This window comes from Lepidochelys kempii, chromosome 8 (assembly GCF_965140285.1).
Source record: "Lepidochelys kempii isolate rLepKem1 chromosome 8, rLepKem1.hap1, whole genome shotgun sequence".
Classification (NCBI taxonomy): Eukaryota; Metazoa; Chordata; order Testudines; family Cheloniidae; genus Lepidochelys; species Lepidochelys kempii.
The window spans coordinates 74,737,621-74,758,764 of record NC_136387.1 but is presented as its reverse complement, the minus strand read 5'-3'; positions in this window follow the sequence as shown (position 1 = coordinate 74,758,764).

Here is a 21,144-nt window from a genome sequence, read left to right as displayed (position 1 = left end):
CTATGACAGCTTCAAACTCTGTATTTAGGACTTCTCTAAATAAAAAGTGCAGAACATAAACTCTAATTTGCCCCGTTAAGGTTTTTTGCTTATTATGCATTTTCACAATTTGGACATGTCTTATTGTGATCGGCAGTTTCTGTGGAGAGCATTTGAGAACACTGAAAAGGAGTAACTTTATAGATACAAAAAGAAAAGGAGTACTTGTGGCACCTTAGAGACTAACCAATTTATTAGAGCATAAGCTTTCGTGAGCTACAGCTCACTTCATCAGATGCATATCGTGGAAACTGCAGCAGACTTTATATATACACAGAGAATATGAAACAATACCTCCTCCCACCCCACTGTCCTGCTGGTAATAGCTTATCTAAAGTGATCATCAGGTGGGCCATTTCCAGCACAAATCCAGGTTTTCTCACCCTCCACCCCCCCACACAAATTCACTCTCCTGCTGGTGATAGCCAATCCAAAGTGACAACTCTTTACACAATGTGCATGACAATCAAGTTGGGCTATTTCCTGCACAAATCCAGGTTTTCTCACATCTCCCCCACCCCCATACACACACAAACTCACTCTCCTGCTGGTAATAGCTCATCCAAACTGACCACTCTTCAAGTTTAAATCCAAGTTAAACCAGAACATCTGGGGGGGGGGGGTAGGAAAAAACAAGAGGAAACAGGCTACCTTGCATAATGACTTAGCCACTCCCAGTCTCTATTTAAGCCTAAATTAATAGTATCCAATTTGCAAATGAATTCCAATTCAGCAGTTTCTCACTGGAGTCTGGATCTGAAGTTTTTTTGTTTTAAGATAGCGACCTTCATGTGGGGGGGATGTGAGAAAACCTGGATTTGTGCAGGAAATAGCCCAACTTGATTGTCATGCACATTGTGTAAAGAGTTGTCACTTTGGATGGGCTATCACCAGCAGGAGAGTGAATTTGTGTGGGGGGGTGGAGGGTGAGAAAACCTGGATTTGTGCTGGAAATGGCCCACCTGATGATCACTTTAGATAAGCTATTACCAGCAGGACAGTGGGGTGGGAGGAGGTATTGTTTCATATTCTCTGTGTATATATAAAGTCTGCTGCAGTTTCCACGATATGCATCTGATGAAGTGAGCTGTAGCTCACGAAAGCTTATGCTCTAATAAATTGGTTAGTCTCTAAGGTGCCACAAGTACTCCTTTTCTTTTTGCGAATACAGACTAACACGGCTGTTACTCTGAAACCTGTCTTTATAGATACAGTATCTTTGAGCAACTCTAGGTCAAATATATGTCATCTCTGCTAGTTATACATTTTCAAGATCCTCCCAAGCTATGCCTTAAAAAAAAAAATAGACAACCAATCTCTGATGTTTCTTGTTTTTCTTCTATAACCACAAATGTGCCCTCTTCAAAAACTCAATCTCAAAATACTAAACTGTCAAGCTGAGCGTCAAACCACACACCCCAAGCAGTGCTGCAAGAAAACAATCGCATTTTAAAGAGAGGAAAAAAACGCAGAAGAAATCAAATTATTTCCAAAGAATGAATCTGAATAATTTTTAGCTTTAAATGGGTAGCCTCGTATGTTAAGAAAGAGTGACAAGCTGGGTGAGGTAATATCTTTTACTGGAGCAACTTCTGTTGGTGAAAGAGACAAGCTTTACAGAGCTCTTTTTCAAGTCTACAGTTTAGCTGAGACTCTGGGCTAACAAGAATGGAATTCGGACTATGCTTTAACCGTCTTTTCTCTATGATAACCCAAGGACTTGCTATGCTGTCTCGCAGTGACTAAGGCTACACTACAGAGCTCACGGTGGCACAGAGTGCGGACACTCTAAGCCAACAGGAGAGAGCTCTCCCATCAACTTCATTACGCCAGTCCCCAGGAGCGGTGGTAGCTATGTCGGCGGGAGAAACTCTCCCGCCGACATAGCACTATCCACATCGGCACTTAGGTTGGTGTAACTTACGTCACTCACGAGGGTGACTTATTCACACCCCTGAGCAACGTAATTTATACCGATGTAAACTGTAGTGTGTATATAGCCTAATAAACCGTACTTTTTTGACAACACTGTTTGAGTGTCACTGCAAATACTTGGTAAAGTGCATTAATCCCTGAAGAGTGTACAAAGTCTCTACCAGGAATTGTCTCAGTTAGGCTCAAACAGAACTCATTGTGTGAAGCAGGAGGACTGAAGCCCCAGAGGTTCAGTTGTAGGAGATGATGAGGCTGCATGGCCTATCGAGGATGAAGAGTGAGCCCCTTTGGAGGTCTGGCACACTGCAGGGGTTCCTCCTAGGAACTGTTCCAAAGCTGGGGGCATAGCAATGATCCTGTGGATCCATGTATAACTCCAAATCTTGTCTCTTTCACCAATAAAAGTTGTTCCAATAAGATATTACCTCACCCACCTCATCCCTCATGTCCTGGGACCAACTCAGCTACAACAACACTGCAACAAGAAATTGAGTGACATTGATAAGACATTTTCCTGTAATTTAACATGCAGTGTATCTATTGCATTTATAAGCTCAGTGTGCTCTGTGAAAGGGAGAAAGAGCATGAATTGGCCAAACTAGTTTTTTTGTTTTATTATTTACGGCCAAAGCTGGCACCCACTGAACTCAGTGGCCTTTGCTATTAACTTCAGTGGGAGCAGGATAGGTTAGTTGGTTATAAAGCTTCTCATATGCAATAACCATTTCCTTGCTCAACTTTATAGATTCTGGGCATTTGTAAGCAAGGCAAAATCCTGCCCTTCCTGTCATTGTGAAGGGCCCCAAGACCAATCAGAATCTATGTGGTTCTGCTACACTGTGGGACAGGCAGGACTCCTGGGAATCTAATCTTTGTGTGCCATAGAGCCTACCTCCAATAGAGCTGCCTGAATGCAACTGTCCAGCAACAATCTGGGGAGAAGGATAGGAAATGTTGGCTCTTGCTGCTATAGACCTAGCACACCGCTGCTGTGATATTCCAGCCTCCTGGTGCAGTAGTGGCTATGGAGTGACTATAGCCCCGTGGAAGAAGTTTCCTTCCCTCTATCTGCCCTCCACCCTCACTCACTGCAGTGTCTTAGGGTGGGATCCATGAAAGTACTTAGGTACCTAAGTTCCTGTTTTAGGCTGTCATGATCCACAAAACTCCTGCTGAACCCTATAGGTTCCTAAACTCACTTGAAAGCTCTGTAAGTGTTAATGTAAATCATATAGAGAACCTACTGCACATATTTTCAAATATTCACTGAAAGAAAATCTCATTTACCTTTGAATGATCTGATAGATCAGGAAAATCATCACTACCTAACTTCTAATATTTTTGGGTGTCCCCTTCAAGGCTCATTTGGAACTTTAACTGATTTTTCTTACCCCCATCTAACGCTAGATTCTGGGTCAGTTTATATTGTCAAGGGTTTCATTATCAAAACTCTAAAGCTGGATTTTTTTTCTAGTTCACGCCAGGTTAACAGTCACAACTATGAGGGAGACAGTCCCTGAGATAAAGCTGATAAAGCCACCTGCCTTGCTTTGCACATACAGAACGGAGTGTGAGAACCATTTATATCTTCACACCCCTGCCTCTTCTGAAACCATAAGAAAAGAAGTTCACTAGACACTTGCCACTTGTAACAGACTCACACATTGTCAAACAATCAAGCTAAACTCCTAATAGTTCTACCAGATTATTTCCAAGCCTCATGCAGTGGCACAGTTGTACTTCAGAAGGTATAATAAGTTTCTTCTGAGAGTGTCTAAATTACTATGAAGCTTGTTTTTAAGAACAGCTTTGAATCATAAAAGGCAAAGCAGTGCTCCTATGTAAAGCATGACAGAAATTTTTCAAATACATGTTTTTAAATCAGAAAATGAAGATTCATCAGAACAAAAAAATTTTACAGGAAAGGGTTGGTTTCAACAAGTTTCTTGACTCAAGATTTTTATTTTTATTTTTTTAAGTTTTGGAGGTGTCAAAATGTTTTGACATTGTCTAAGTGAAAAATTCTAGTTTAGAGTGACTGTTTCAAAATGTAAGCTAATCATAGTAAAAAAATATTTAGCAAAAATGATTGAAACCTAACAGTTGAGCCAAACAAAAATTTTTTAGAAAAGGTAGAGGAAGGTCAGTTCATGAGAGTTTGAGATGAATTTTGTCCTGATTTGGGATTGGAAATTTTTTTTTTTAATCTTGTCATTTTTTGTGGAATGGGCAAACCCGTTCCCATCCAGCTCTGCTCTCATGTATTTGGCCTGTTGAATAATCTTATATATTAAATGGGCTTTTTCATAGATTTATTTAAAACTTGTTGCTCTACAAGATCCAAAAAGATTCTACCTTTCTGTAGGATATTGCCATCTGATCCTTCAAGTGTGGTCATCATCCATAGCACAAACTCAAAGAGGATTTTAGCATCTAAAGGGAGTGAATAAAGGCATTCCTGCTTTTAAATTTTTACATATCAGAAGTTACTTGGCTGGTATTTTCCTTTAACTCTCCAGGAAGTTTCAAAAGTTATGAGTCTGCTGTGATAACAACAGCTGCACTCAACAGCCATTTTTATTTGGTGCTGAATGAGTCAGTGATACATGCACATGGTATACCATTTATAAGTGCTGATCTTGGTTAATGCTACTTTCACAGCCTGAGCTGATCATCCTCTAATGGCATTTATTCACATTTAGTTTGATGAGCTGTTTGCTGAGTTTGGAGAACTTATTTCAAACGACAATAATAGGTCCCACTTCTCACCACAGATCTGAAAGCGTTTTTCAAAGGTGTGTAGTATTGAACCCCTCCTACAGAAAAGGAAAGTGAGATGCAGAAGTTAAATGACTCATCCAAGCACATGGAGTAAGTCAGAGGCAAAGTCAGAAATATTCCAAGACTCCTGGCTTCCTGACTAATCCTCAGTCCACTGACAAACACTGACTTTCCTTCCCCTCCTCCCCGACCCCAGTTTAATGAATCTATAATGGACAGAACCTATAATAGACAGATTATAGATGTTCCTAATGTAGGAAAACCTTTTACTTGTATTTTTCGCCGTAGAGATTTCAGGTGGAAGGTGCATTTGAAGTTCAAAGCAAAACATTTAATTTTGCTGATGTATTCAGATATATTTTCATTCAGATTTGAACTAGCTGTATAACGTGATGAACTAGCTCCTGCTCTGCCCAGGGTTGATAGATAAAACCAGAGATGCAGCTGGCCACTTTGTCTGCTACTGGTGTCAAATAGCTTAGTCTTGATGTCAGTAATTGATATTATCGGCTTGGTCCTGCACCTAATACAAATGTTGTTTTATTCAAACTGAGTCAGATTTTCCAAAGCCCTCAGGGCAAGATTTTCAGCTGCTCAACACCCACAATTCGTGCTTGGATTTTCAATAGTGCTCAGCTCGCAATCAGCCACCTAAATCAGGGCCAGATTTTAAAGAAGCGTCCAGGAGCAACTGTTGTGCCGCAGTCTGATTTTCAAGACTGTTAGGCATGTTTGTCCTGAGAACTTTTGAAAAAGTGGCCCCTTATTTCAGTGCCTAAGTGAAAGCCAACCACTTGAAAATCGGCTGCTTAGGTCTTGTGAAAACCTGGGCCACTGTGTATATCTCTCTGTGTATCTCACTATTTATACAATACCTTTTAACTCTATGCAGGTATTTCAGAAAATCATAGGCAGCACAGAACCTTAACACAATGGATATTCAAGCCATATGTTACATGGCAAAACAGTGTTTGGAAAATAAAACTTGTGTAAAAATAAATAGCTATTAAATCAGAGTGGCCCACTTTGACTTTCCAAACTCCAGACAGTTTGCACTAAGGTTAAGATTTGACAATTAAAGTCATAATGGCTTAGTCCTCTATCCTCCCATGAGAGCTACAATAAATAATCAATCAATAATACAACAGAAACACAGAACCTCACTTCAGCTCTTTCCAGGATGGAACGATTGAAAACATGTCTTTTTGACACAAATGCTTATTCTGAGGTCTTCATTAGTAGGATTTCCAGTAAAATAGCCATAGGCAAGAAAGCACTTAATCTGACTCTTGCATTAGGCTGGAGTTCCCCTAAAACCACATGTAGGCACAGCTTTCAGTGCAGACCTACGAGAAGTTGCCCACGTAAACTTCAAATGGAAATGATAGAGGGCTTCTTCTAACAATATCTAAGACGGAATAGATCCTGTACTGTAAAACCCTGAAGGCTCTGTTTTAGTGCTTTATACAAGACTTGCATGACTGTTGTGCTCGTATTAGTTTGCAAAAAGGTACACATCTATAAAAGTGTAAAATTCACATAAGACATGATTCTTCAAGTGATCACTCATTGTAAACTGTTAACACTCATAATCAGGCATTGCACTGGCAAAGGTTTTCTCTGCTTCTACTATGTACGTCTTCTCGATCACTAGTTTTACAGCTTTCTAACTAGGTTTCCTCTGTTTGGTTGCAGCTGTGGCTGCTGCTGCTCCTCCTCTGATTGGAGCCTGCTATAAGCAGTATAGGGCCTATGTAATTCAAGATCTCTAGCATTGCCAAGATCTCCATAGTGCTAAGTAGCTCTTGCATGCACATAGAAGATTATATCTTTTTAAAATGACTCTGTGATTAAAAGATTACAATTAACCAAAAATCACATTTGAGACGTGAAGCTTAAAATAGACTCACTTTTAACTGGATGACTTTACTAGCTGCAACTGTACTTCTCATAGTGTTCATAGGCCAAATAGTCATCTTCTAAAATGGCTCCCACAATTCTCCATCGTTTCATATTAAAATGTTACTCTATTGTTTTCACACAAATTCATAGCAACTAGGACTTAATATGAGAGCATGAAGATGTTCCTCACCGCTTAAATATGATTTGGATAGTGGGGAAATTGATCATGGACCTCATGCCATAGTCCTTATTCAATAAGACCCTAACTTAGCAGAGCATTTAAACATGTGATTTTAATTTTAAGCATGCGGGTAGTCCCATCGAAGTCACAGTACTTGGGAGAGAGGGGGAGAGGTAGCTGGGATTAATCATGTACATTGCTGAATCAGGGCCAGGATTCCCAGACTGGGCCCTAGCTGGTTATAAGAGCCAGAGATAAATTGGACAGTTTAGCACTGACCACTCAGACCATACCCGCTCCTTAAACTTTCAAATGTGATAAAATCTGCTGCCTTATTCACTATACACCTCCCAACTTCTGCCAAAAAAAAAAGGAGGTAGGGGTCTTACAGCTTCCCAGGCGTGGCAGGTTTGTATAATTTTTGGTGGGTGCCCAGAATGGGTCCAAATCCCACCCCCTCACACACATACCTGCCTAAGGCTCTGGGAGGGCGTTTGGGTGCTGGGTGTGGGCTCTGGGCTGGGACAGAGGGTTGGGGTGTGGGAGTGGGAGTGGGTGTGGGCATGGGCCTGGGCCGGGGATGAGGAGTTTGGGGTGCAGTAGGCAGGCTGCCCCAGAGCTGGGGCGAGGGGCCAGAGAGGAAGACTCCCCCCAGCTGTCTCCCCGCTGGCAGCAGCGAGCTCTGGGGGAAGGGGTGTTGAAGGGGGGGGGCTTCGCAGCCCTCTCCCCCCAGCATGACACTCACCCAAGCCCCCCCCAGGCTGCTGATCAGGAGGTCCAGCTAGGATAAGCCCCCACCCCCCACCCTGGAGTCAACAGGGCAGGCAGAGACACTCAGTGGAAGCGCATGGGGGCGGCAGGCAGGGCCAGGGGATGCTGCAGTTGGGACCAGGGGAGAGACCCAGCCCCGAATATTGGTGGAGCCAGGCCCCGCAGAACCTGAATTTGCTAGAACCCAGGCACCACGGGCTCATACTCACTGCCCCTGCAGTTTCCTTTTCTGCACAACCCTGATTCATCCCCAGAGCAGGTCCATCCTGTGCACTGAATAAGACAGGGGACCTGGGGAAAATATATTACATTTCATGTAATTAGAGACTTATCACAAGGGGGCTGAATTCTGGCATTTCCAAAGTTTTGAGTGCTTGATTTTGCAACCTTAATGTTCTGTTAACATAGTTTGTACTTAGTTCACTGGGTTTTTTAAAAAGAGCAAACAAAGGACAAATTCCATCATATGGCCTCATATTGACACCCACCCATCAGCAAGGTTGGACCCTTTAGATCCCGCCACACAGACTGTTCGTTCATGTGGCAGAGGAGTAGCTGATAACAGCAGTAGGTGGTTAAGCTCTGGACTCATTACAGTGGGGAGGAGATACTTTGCCAGTGGGCTTAACTGATATTTGCTGACAGCAAAGGAATGGTGAGAGTCTGGAATCTTGGGTTCCATTCCAAACTCCAAAAAGGGCAATGTTCTCTAGTAGGCTGTAAGTGTCACCCTGGTTGCTCCTGGTTTAGGGCTTCACCATTGTCTCTGCAATTTCTTTGGCAAATATTGACTTTGAAATCCAACTGACTGAAAATATTTGGTTTGTACCAGATGTGTCACATATACACCTTTGAAACATTAGCTAAAGGAGTGATTTGGGAAAATAAAAGTGCTCGGCTGACGTGTTTACTTTCCAAAGCTGTATGCTTTATGATCAGATCCTGAAAAATGAATGTGAAATGCAAAGTGAGCATGTGGAAGGGGAGGAAGCATAGATCAATAAAGCAGGTCATCTGTAATTGAGGAGCTCTTTGTAATTACATTACTAAAGCATCTGGCCATTAATAATAGTGAGTGATATTTTGGACTTTTGAAGCTCTTTTGTTTTCTGCATGAACTTGAGTCCTGAGTCCACCAAGTCTGTAAATTTTACCCACTGAAGATCAAGTGGAAAAAGCTGTCAGATTGTCCAAAAATTATCCAGATTTACGCTTAGGGTCAGATTTTCAAGAGTGCTCAATACCTACAACTGGAGCCAGTTTTCAAGTGAACTCCGCACCCATCAGCTCCTTTTGAGAGCTCTTTTTAAAACGTGGTCCTAAATATGCTAACTCTTTTGACCACAGCTATGAGAGGTAATTACCTGCTCCTCTCTCTTCTACTGACCTTGCCTGATTCGGGTAGGTAATGGACACAATTCCAGTCGTCATGAAAACCTGTCAGTAAAGAACAGCCCATCCCAGAGAGAAAAACGGGAAGCAGTGGCAAGGCAGTTTGAGAAATCTAACGCTGTTTTTTAGTTGAGTAGCTATTCCCTTTGTTTCTACTCTCTCCCAGCACGATCATCATTTGAGTGTGGTTTTGGCAGCATTACAAATAGCATTGCATTATGGGGACAGAAGAGAAAAAAAAGCAACAGGAAATAAACCAAAAGAAATCAACTTCAGTTACACTTGAGAGCCTATAGTCAGAGGTTCTTTTCTGTCTAATTGTTCTCTTTTAAGAGAGGTTTGTGTTTCATTGGTGGCAGAAGGCAGACATCAGTAGGCATTTTTCCCCACATTCCAGATAGCCAAGTACCCATGAGAGAGAAAAAAAGTTGGGGGAGGCAAGAGTGTGTCATCCTGTTCACAGGAGACGTCCCAACAGGTCAATAGGTCTCACATGACTATAGCAATTAGGATTTGGCCCAGTGTAGAGATTAGTTTAAACCAGCATTTCTCAAATGCAGCCACCAGAGGCTTTTCTTGCGGCCACAGCCACCTGGGTGGTGACAGGGGTTGGGGGGGGCGGCAAGCATTCACCCCTCCCCTGGGTCTGCAAGTATGGGTTGGGCCCTGCCCCGCTCTGGAGCCACAAAGGCCAGAGAAGCAGACAGTTGGTGTCAGTTCTCCACCTTCCCATGGGCAGTAGGGCTCAGGCTTCTGGCTTCAGCCTTGGGATGGCGGCGGCAAGCTTTGGCCATGAGGCGACAGGCTCCAGCCACTGGGTTTCAGGCTCACCATCCACCCCATCACCTCTGGCCCCCAATAACTCCCTACCCACCTCCCTGTCCAAGGCTTAATTTGTCCCCCACTTGCCAGGACTGAGTAAGTCTGCTGTGAAGAGTGATATTTGTACATTTGTTAAGATTGCTTTTCACTGCCTCCCAGCTAGCTAACAAGTCTGCGACTGTGAAAAGTGATCTTAACAAACATGCAAATATCCCTTTTCACAGAAGCAGACTTGTTAGTTAGCAATTCTACTTAAAAAAAAACAAACAAACAAAAAAAACAAAACAAAAAAGTAAAAGGAACAACAACAAAAAAACGACAAGAACATGCAAAACACCTTATTTGTGTTCCTATTCTGTTTAGGTCCTGTAAAGAAAAAAGACAACTGTATGTCGTTATTGAGTCTGGAACAAAAACAACCCCTACATAAATAAGTGGCTCCACGTCTAGTTGGCAGCTGGTATCAAGTGGAGTGCCTCAATGGTCAGTCCTCAGGCCGGTTTTGTTCAATATCTTCATAAATGATCTGGAGGATGGTGTGGATTGCACCCTCAGCAAGTTTGCAGATGACACTAAACTGGGAGGAGTGGTAGATATGCTGGAGGGTAGAGATAGGATACAGAGGGACCTAGACAAATTAGAGGATTGGGCCAAAAGAAATCTGATGAGGTTCAACAAGGACAAGTGCAGAGTCCTGCACTTAGGATGGAAGAATCCCATGTATCTCTACAGACTAGGGACCGAATGGCTAGGCAGCAGTTCTGCAGAAAAGGACCTGGGGTTACAGTGAACGAGAAGCTGGATATGAGTCAACAGTGTGCCGTTGTTGCCAAGAAGGCCAATGGCATTTTGGGATGTATAAGTAGGGGCATTGCCAGCAGATCGAGGGACACGATTGTTCCCCTCTATTCGATATTGGTGAGGCCTCATCTGGAGTACTGTGTCCAGTTTTGGGCTCCACACTACAAGAAGGATGTGGAAAAATTGGAAAACATCCAGCGGAGGGCAACAAAAATGATTAGGGAATTGGAACAGGTGGCTTATGAGGAGAGGCTGAGGAAACTGGGATTGTTTAGTCTACGTAAGAGAAGAATGAGGGGGGATTTGATAGGTGCTTTCAACTACCTGAAAGGGGGTTCCAAAGAGGATGGATCTAGACTATTCTCAGTGGTACCAGATGACAGACCAAGGAGTAATGATCTCAGGTTGCAGTGGGGGAGGTTTAGGTTGGATATTAGGAAAAACTTTTTCACTAGGAGGGTGGTGAAACACTGGAATGCGTTACCTAGGGAGGTGGTGGAATCGCCTTCCTTAGAGGTTTTTAAGGTCCGGCTTGACAAAGCCCTGGCTGGGATGATTTAGTTGTTGATTGGTCCTGCTTTGAGCAGGGGGTTGGACTAGATGACCTCCTGAGGTTCCTTCCAACCCTGATATTCTATAATTCTATGATTAATGAAATTACAATGATTTGGACAGGTAAATGTGCATATTTATTTGTTTTTCCTAAAGCTTTGAGGCCACCAAAAAATTTGTTACGAGAACCCCTTGTTTAAACACTAGCTGGAAGTAAGTTTAAAACATATTACAAATGTAAACCAGACGAGTAAAAACAAGCTAACACTTCTGTTTTTAAAACCACCTTTAGAAGAAAACAGAGTATTTCCTAAGACTGCTTCCTCATTGAATGAGATCATTAGTAATCTCCTCATAAGTGCTTCAAAAGTACAAGAGAACTAGGGTTAGGTTTTGACGTAGTCACAGATAAGTAGCTTCATATCACTAATATCTGCAACAGATACACCATAGTACACTGCCAGGCATGAGATTACCATCACTTCAAAAGTGATAGCAGCCCTTAGCCAGAGTGGCATAAACTCTTCTTCTTTCTTTCTTTCTTCTTTCTCCCCTCCCCAGTTCCTATAAATTGTACTGGCAGCTTCAGCTTCTATGGCTTCCCTGTTCATGAGGCACAGCTGTCAGATCCACTTTTCAACTGACTAAGGGGCAACAGCTGCCAGCCCCTTCCCCCAGACCTAATGCAGTCCCCCCATGGGCTGGGCTTTTCTTCTCAGTCCCTAAAGGAATTTAACACTCTATATGATTCAGTCAAGGATGAGATACACACACCTTGTCACAATCAGACTGTTTGACCCCAGTATCCTTTTCTGTCCCTACAATCTAGTGTCCTAATCCTGAAGGCCTTCCTCAGACAAAACTTTCACTGGGCCTGATCCTGAGTGGCATGACTCACCTGCAGTTCCCATTGAACTCAAAGGGAATTACAGGTTCACTTGAATGGGATCTTTGCCCAAGTCAGCTCTGAACAAGGAATTAAAGATTTGTTCCTCTGAGTCCATGGAATTGTCCTTTTCCCTAACACGTTCACCATTGTGAGGTTGAGGCAGTCAACAGAAATACATAGATTTACCCTGTAGCACTAGAACTAAGTTTTTTAAATTTTGGCAAAGGCTCCTAGAGCTTAGGTTAGGTCAGTGGTCCCCAAACTTTTCACAATTGCACCCCGCCTTTACCTTCCCCCTCCCCACGCTAGAGCTGGGTCTGGAAGCTGGGCTGCACTCCCCGGGGGAGGGGAGAGCGCAGACAAGGGTAAGGGGGCCAAGGCTGGGGTTGCAGCTGGGGGCTGGAGCAAGGCTGCGGCTGGGAATGGAGCCATGGCTGGGGGCTGAGGCTAGGGGTGAGGCTGGGGCCGGGCCAGGAGCAGAAGCCATGCCACGATCAGGGGCTGGAAGTGGAGCCATGGCCAGAGGCAGGGCCAGAGCAGAGCTGAGGGCAGAATGGGGCTGGGTTGTGCTCCCTTCCCACCCCCTGTAGGAGCTGACCTAGGCAGCGCTGCATCCTTCTGAACATTCCTCCACACCTCCACAGTTTGGGGACCACTGGGCTAGGTGTTTTTTTTATCTGAATTAGACATTGAAATTAAGTAAATATTAGGCTATATTGTCATATATTCATGCAGGTCCTGCTGTTGCAGCTGTAAATTAAAGGGCAGCTCATATGGTAACTGGTTTTCCTAGGAAGAGTATCTCTGAAATGTATGTTACAGTCAATATGCCTCAGGCCTGGAAGGGTCCGTATGATGTGATTTTGTCCAGTGCTTTAACACAGTGTCACACCTGTGCATCCGATCCCTACAATCCACTCACTCAGATCCAAAATGGCCTTGGTGTTTTGTCTACATGTACACCCATCCCACCGCTGTCTTCCTGTGGATCTACTTGAGGATTTCGCCTCCTGCGGCTTTAACGGGTGTTCCGTGGGGTGTTCAACTCAAGAGACATTTCAGTCACTTATACAGGGGAATCAAATCATTCCATCTGTATTTTCTTCATTTCTTCATCAAATTTTTCTAGCCATGGCTTTTGGTTGCCTGGATTTGCCAGACCAGACAAGCACACACCCACACACATTTTTCTCTGAAGACAGTTTTTTTTTTCAGATGTCTGGAGTTTCCTCTGCCTGTTTGTCAATCAGGATTACAAAACGCTACCTAGTGCCACATTAGTGAGATATGCAATTAGCCAGTTTAAAGTTTCTCTTTGAATTTTACAAGACTGCAAATTAGGGTGATCAGACATCCCATTTTTAAAAGGGACAGTCCCGTATTTAAGCCCTCCTGCAGGTGTTCCAACTTTTTCTTAAAACCAAGCAAATTGTCCCATATTTTCTGTCCCTCCCCCCCCACTCCCCCCTGAGCACACATCAGTACTCGTGGGTCTTGCTGCTGGCCGGATCCCTGCTCACCAGTCATGAGCCCACCAGCAGTGAATGGGGGGCTCCAGTGGCCAATGATGGGGATGGGTGTGCAAGGCTGGTGGCAGGGCAAAGATTCAGCACGCGGGGCAGGCTGTTCCCCTGGCTGGTCTGTCAGCGTAGCCCTCTTGGCCAGCAGGGCCCCACCCCCGTCCTGTTTCCAGCCAGCACTGGCTGTGCGCTACGGTGGTTGGTTACATGTCGCCTCTGCTGCCCACCCATTGGCCCTTTATGTGCTCCCCATCTCACTGTCCTCTCCCTGCTTTTCCCCATCACCCTCCCCCCGGCCCTGCTGCTCATCCATATCCCCCCGGCAGGGTGTGTCCTGCACCCATCGCCAGCCAGGAGGCGCCAAGCTTTGCATGTGCCAAAGCTTCGCACAGCACTGGCATGGGAAGCCTCTCAGCCCCTCAGCTAAGCTCTGGAGTGGCAGGGGAGGGGGAAGCAATTTCCAGCCTGTTTATGCCCTGAACCTGCAGGCTCCACAGCAGCCCTTAGGGCAGGGGCTTAGCACTCTCTTAACCCCCCCCCAACGTCACCCTGGGTCCTACTGCCAGGGACCATGGGGCTGCTCCTTCCCCTGGACACCCTCCTCTGCTGAGCCACCTCTCTGGCTGGGTTCCCTGAAGCCCCTGCATAGTTCTGATTGATTGCCATTGAACTCACTTGAGTACGAGTAATTTTACCAGGTGTCCCGTATTCAGCATAGGGAAATAGGGTCACCCTACTTGCAAATGTTATAAATATTCTCACCAGTTCAGAGATCAAACACTTTTTCATAAACAATGGATATCCAGCACTAAATGTGAATGGGCTATGTCTTTATTGCACCAAGACAGAAGATGGTATTATGATATTATGATTCATTAGCCTGTAGAATCTCTACATGTAAAAAAGACACGTTTTAGTTTGCTATTGCATAGCGGAAAAAGGAATTTCAGTACACTGGGCATTAAACAAATCTGTAAAATGAGATTATTTACTCCCACTCTAAGGCCCCTTTATACTGCCAGAGCAATGTAAAACAGCCTTAGTGTAACTGAGAATCTGGCTCATTTCACCCTTGTTTGTGGTGACCAAATACTGTTATGGTGGGAGATGGATGAATCTTGTTGAATAATAGTATAATAGCCACCCTTCATTCAGGATAATTGTAAGACACTGTTTAGCTATTTTTGGTGTAAGATAGTTGAAAGAAGAGGGCCCTTCCCCCAAAACACTGGCCACATACAAGGCCAGTTAGGAGTTGGGCCATGTGGACAGAGGTGCTTCACTAGGAGTTGGATACAAATGGAGGGGCTGGGTATAGACTCATTAAGCTGTGTGTGTGTGTGTGAGCAGAAGCAGCCATAAACAAACCACAGAAGCAGATAGAGAATGCATCAGAAAGCCAAGGACAACTTGTAGCGTGAGAGGCAGCTAAGAGAGAAAACTTGTGGGTAGAGTGCTGTCTGGGAGAAGAGAGACACTATATATATACAGCAGGGACACTAGCTCCTGGTGTTTGATTCCTCCTGTTTGCAGGGAAACAAGACTTTGTATGTTCTCTGTAAATAAACAAGATTGCATCAAAGAAACCTGACTCCATCAACAATTTCTCCCCCTAATGGAAAGAACCCGCAAAACCCCAAATATAGGCTAACTGCTCAGGTTAAAGGGGGTATCAATTGACACAAAGGGCCTCACTTACACTGGTGGAACTCCTTTGTTTTCAGCAGAATTACTACCTATTTACACGGGTTTAAATGAGAGGCGAATGAGGCCCAAAGGCTGTATAACATAGGCTGAATATGAAGTTTGTTCTATATATTGTGACCAAATTCATCTGTGAGAATTACACCAGTAGCAAATATTCTCATAGCAATGTATTCACATTGTTTTATAGTGTTTTTTTAACAGATAAAGAGTGATAATACATAATTTATTTAGTCTAAGTCAGTCTAATATCAGTAGATCAAAGTGGCTTCACCTATATGCTATCAACTGCCAAATCAGGGCATTAGATTGCAAACCCTTTAAGGCAGGAACTGTGTCTTCCTATGGGTTTTTACAGCACTTAGCACAAGGGGGCCCTGAGTCTGACTGAGGACTCTGAATGTTACTGAATTATAAATAATAGTAATAAATATTATTCTGACGTCTCAAGATTAGTAAGAATATCTGTAAAAAGCATTCTAGTGGCTATAGCAATTAAACTGTACTCCACGGAAGAATTGCTCAAACATGACATTTCAACAACTGAACAGACATCCAAAATGATAAGTGGAAAAAAAGCCACAATGAAACCAAACCACAACAATCTCAAAAGAGAGAAGTAGTAGGCATGACTTCTCTCTTATGTGAATTGGGCATTATGCAAATCAATAATTAACAACAATCAAAGGTAACTAGAAAATAACAAAGGACAGAACTTATCTTACTCCACTTGCATAAAACATATGGGCAGATGTAAGTACAAATTCCTTCCATAACAGAACAACAACTATTCTACTCCATTCCCTGAAAGAGATTGTGATGCAATTTAGATTGGGGAAACTGGGAAGGAAGTACTCATTGGAACATAGCAACACTTAACTGGAATCAAAGAGAGGTAACAAACTGACAACTAAGCAAACACACTCTCTCTACTGGCCACAAAATCAATCCAGAGATTGCCAAACCTGTAGGAAACAAATTGTAAATGAGGCCCCATATTCTTAACTGTACCCAACTTCTTTTTTAAAAAGTGCACAAATAAACTGACTCCTACCACAGATTGGCTCACTTGGCTGAGAAATTTCAAGTGATGAAAAATCACTCAGGAAATAGACCTCTCTCTGTATGCAGCCAAAAATTAAAATTAAGGTCACAGCAGGGCAAAACAAATCTGCCACTACACCACTACAGGACTATCTGCATAATGATATATTGGCACAGATATAGCTTTAAGTTACTGACAGCAAAAATAACAATGGCCAGCTGGCATCCTTTGTATAATTTATTATTATTACTATTATTATTATTGCACCCAAAAGACCCGGACAGGATCGGGACACCTTTGTGCTACACACTGTACACACAGGAAGACATTGTTCCCTGTCCTCCAGAGCTTTCGATTTAGAGGCAGACAGCTATGCCTGACTTTTGAATATTACTCAGTGTAAGGTTATCACAACTTGGTCTTAATTAGTTGCCAGACAGCCAGTGTTTATGACATACATCATGCTACCACGGGCAATGTGACAGTTCAAAGAACCCTGTTTGGAACAGGCTACATGAAGCAGCTCAGTTTTCTTAATCTTCGTCTTCCCCTAATCGCATCAACTGGGATTGGGTCATCGTGAAAGCATCCGCCATCTTTGTCTGTCTAAGGGAGCACTAAGGTCCACCTGCTTACCATCTTCTCTGAAGCGATCCATCCATTGCTTCCTCAGCTTTCCTCTGGATCTCTTTCCTACCACCTGCTCCTATCTTCACGAGGTCCCTTCATTCAGCCACTGCATCTGTGTCCAAACCAGTCAAGTCACACTGCCTGGATTTTGTCTGCCATATCACGAACACTAACTTCCATTGTAACACTTTCATTTCAAAATTCTGTCTCTTCATGTAACTCCTCTTATGGCATGAAGATGTCACATCTCAAACACCTGTAGGCATCAAACCTCTTTATCAGCCATGCTTCTGCATCATAGGGCATTGCAGGGTGCACCATTGTTCTACACAGTTAGGCTTTTAGGCTCAGTGGCATACGTTTGTCATACAGAGCCCCTGAGATGTTATTCCACACTCTTCCAGCACTCCTCAGTCTAGACAGTATTTCATGTTCAAGCTCGCCATCTTCCATAGCCCTCCTATGAAGGTACGTGAACTGATCAGTCTGGTTTAGTTTCACTCCATTGATCTCTATGTCCAACTTCCTATGACCACATGACCTCCATCTTAGTCATGCTCATTTTCATCCTATGCCATTTTAGCTGGTCATATCACTGGTTTACTGTTTCTTTCTTATTGCTATACCGTCTGCATGTAGCAGCTTCTTGTCTTGTCCCATTGGGATCTTCCTGCTGACTTGGTCCATCAATATGACAAACAGCAGCAAACTTATGGCCAATCCCTAGTGCTGTCCAACTTACTCTTTAAAGAGATTTGTCATTCCAAAATATGTTTGGTTCACTGATTTAGGTGATCTATATAGGGTATTCCCCAGAGTTATTAAAATCTTAGACACTTAACTTGATTTTCTTAATATTCATTCTAATTTTTATATCATCCTTTCATCCAGTGCCTCTTTTTTCCCAAATTTCCCAAAACATATATCCATTAATTTAATTTTATTTCACATGAAGAGGCAAAAGACAGAGAAGCAGTGATGAAAATGTAAAAAGTGGGGAATTCAACAGGTGAGGATTTAATTGGGTCAGAAGATAACAGGCCCGATCCTCAGCTCGTGAAAAATTAGTGTGGCCAGATCGGTATATTGTTCATTGACTACAACAGTTCACACTAGCTGAGAATATCGTCCATACCATCTGCTTCTTTAACGCCTGAATTTGAGTGATTATTTCTGTCTCTTCACAGCCATGCATATGCTTTCTTAGAAAGCAGGCATTTCCATACCAGGGAGCCCAGCTGATTCATTTGCTCTCAAGTTAACTTGTCTATCTACTTTTTTCTTTTTAAGCTACTCAGATATTTCAGCTTTTTTTCCTATGATGTTGTCATCCCCTGTGTTTGCTTGCCAATTCAATCAGGATGTGTTTATGGACTTAATCGTTGTGAAAACATAAATAAAAATGAGAGAAAGAAATAAAATGTAAAAAAATAAACTATTGTATCATACTGTGATGTGTATTGTGTCAGAGAATTCCAGTTTCAAGTCTAGTTGCTGGCAGTAAGGCACCTAAGCCAAGGAAGTATGCCAGATTGATAGCCCATCTAATTGTGTTTATGTTTCATCTATCCTATATACCATTTACTTGTCAGAAGCTGAGTGAGAATATTTACAGGGGGAGGGGAAGAGAGGGAGAATTCACAATATCCCAGATTACTTTCTAGCGACTTCCTTCATTTATCTGTATTATGGTATCGTCTTCATTAGAAAACAATAGCTCAGGCAAAGCTGAGAATATAAGAGCAATCACATACAAAAAGTGTTTTGCTTTTACCATTCTGGAGAGACTGTTTATGAACACTAGGTTAATCTTTGTTAGGCCATGCAACGTGGCTCAAACAAGGTGTGGCAGGCAGTTTTTATGATCTATAAAGCTTTTTTCCAAACTTTTATACTCTCATTATTTACATTCAATATATGTTATATACAGCCAGCTGCTGTGAGAAAGACCCATCAGATGTACTGAGATTTATGGCCTGATTTTTAAAGGTATTTAGGCACCTACAGCTGCAGATAGGTGCCTAGTAGATTTTCAAAAGCATATGAATTTTTATGCACCTAAAATACCTTTAAAAATCTACCTCTTTCTCTTTAGATTCCTTATAATACAGTTACTGTAGACATGGGCTTGTCCCTTGAACTGGTTTGGGTTGTTCTACTGCTCACATTGACCCAAACTCCATGTATAATGGGAATAACAACTATTTGCCTGGTGGACAATAAAAAGATAACAAAATTTGCCATTCTCGGTGCTCAAAAGCCAAATTTGTAAGGCACACAGGATTTGGCTCTTACTAGCGTCTGATCATGGATCAGGCCTTGATACTAAAAATCTGTCAGAATCTTACTCATGTGGTCTTACCCTAGGAAAGTACTTAGCAAATCCCATTGACTTCATAGCAATTTATGTACATGCTTAAGTGCATTCCAGAATCACAGCCTAAAGCAGACCCTCTCAGAGGGCTCTCTCCTGAGTTGTACTTCACTCTTAAGAGAGAAATCCAGATTAAGACCCAAAATCAAAAATAAAGGCCAGATCCATTTCTGATGTGACCGTATTAAAATCAGTGGTGCTATGCCAGAAATGAATTTGGTCCATACAACCCAAAAGGCATTGTATTGTTGTTGTTGTTGAATTTATAGTTTATCTTAAATCTGGAAGAAACTAAAAAAGGCGGAGAACATTAATATATCAACAAAGCAAGAAAGTACTAAGAGTACTCTGCTATTGTTACTCTAACTGAAGTGCAACTTTCAAACACATTACTACTCCAGGCCTGCAGGAGATTTGTCAGTACTTATTTAGGGACTCCCCCCCCGCCCCCGCCCAGCTTAAATACAAGTTTTGCCTGAGTAAGGCCCAGGCCCTGGAAGAGTTGACCTTACACTTACATGAGCTAAAATAAAATCTGAGTGTTATCTGCTCTTGGAAACGGGCTATATTAGAAAATGTAGGTGCTGCTTGCATAGTTTAACATCAAGCTACCCTAGACATCAGGGTGGAACCTAATAGAGGTTGCTTCATTTCCTCCTGCTGAATTAGTTGATCCTGCTACCTGATTTGGTTAAAGCAGTTTTACCCCAAGTAATTGGTGTGGTTACTGGACACACAACACAGTTTTTGGTGGCTAAGTAAACCAGTCAGGTAACATTCAGAAGTAAGTATTTTTATAATATCAAGAGGAGGTAGGTATTTTTAACTCAGTTGTTCCATCCGTGTTTTTTAAAACAATCAGATACATTCACCTTGTTTTTAATGGCCTGAAGCCTGATAGCTCTGCACATTCGATAGGTAATTTAATCATCACTGGTGTAGATGAACACAGATGCAAATTAACTCCTGAAAGGTTAGTCTTCCCTCAGACAGCTCTGCCTTTCCACTCTTATGCAGACACTGAGCTTCACCAACTGGTTAGCCGGAGGTGTTATTAAAAATTTAGAGAGAGAAACAAAGGTGTGCTCTGGTGTCTCCTGTTACCTTTTCTACTGTTACGCTGGCAGACAAAAGGTATGGAACCTGCTTCATGAATAATGAATCATGTAATATGCATAATGCATTTTTAATGGATTAAGTAATAACGTTAAGACAGATATTTGCAGTCTTCAAATTTACACTGTAACAGTCTCAGTAATTTGTTCTGATTCTTTGCCAATTAGATTATTAAAGTTATTTTTGCCTATTCAGTTCAAATAGCTAGCCTTGAAATTGTCATTCTTTATGCACCTGAGCCTGCACTTCTTTGAAGTCAAGGGTAGACCTCCCCGGTAAAGGACCCAGCATTGTATGAACAGTAGAGGGAATTTGTCACGATTCTGAATCCTGGTGGCCTTGCTCAGTTTTAAGTTGGTCCTTTCACAAGTAAAACCCACCCTGGTTTTGATGGGCCACATGCCTGAGTAAAGACTGAATAAGGACTTCTAGATTTGGTCCATTGGTTACAGGAAATTTTAAGCAGAAACCTATTTTTCAATCAGTTCATTGTATTTCCCTTTGAAAAGCACCCAAATCCCTACACTTTTCAGGCCCTTGGGTTAGCCTGCCAGGATTGACCTTCTTCCTTCTCAGCCAGGCTAGGCTAGGCTAGCCTTCTGTCAACATTAGTCCCTAGCTAGACATTGTTCAGGTAGAGCCCCTGCAGCCCAGTTCAATGCTGCAACCTGGTACCTAAAACTTGTATTT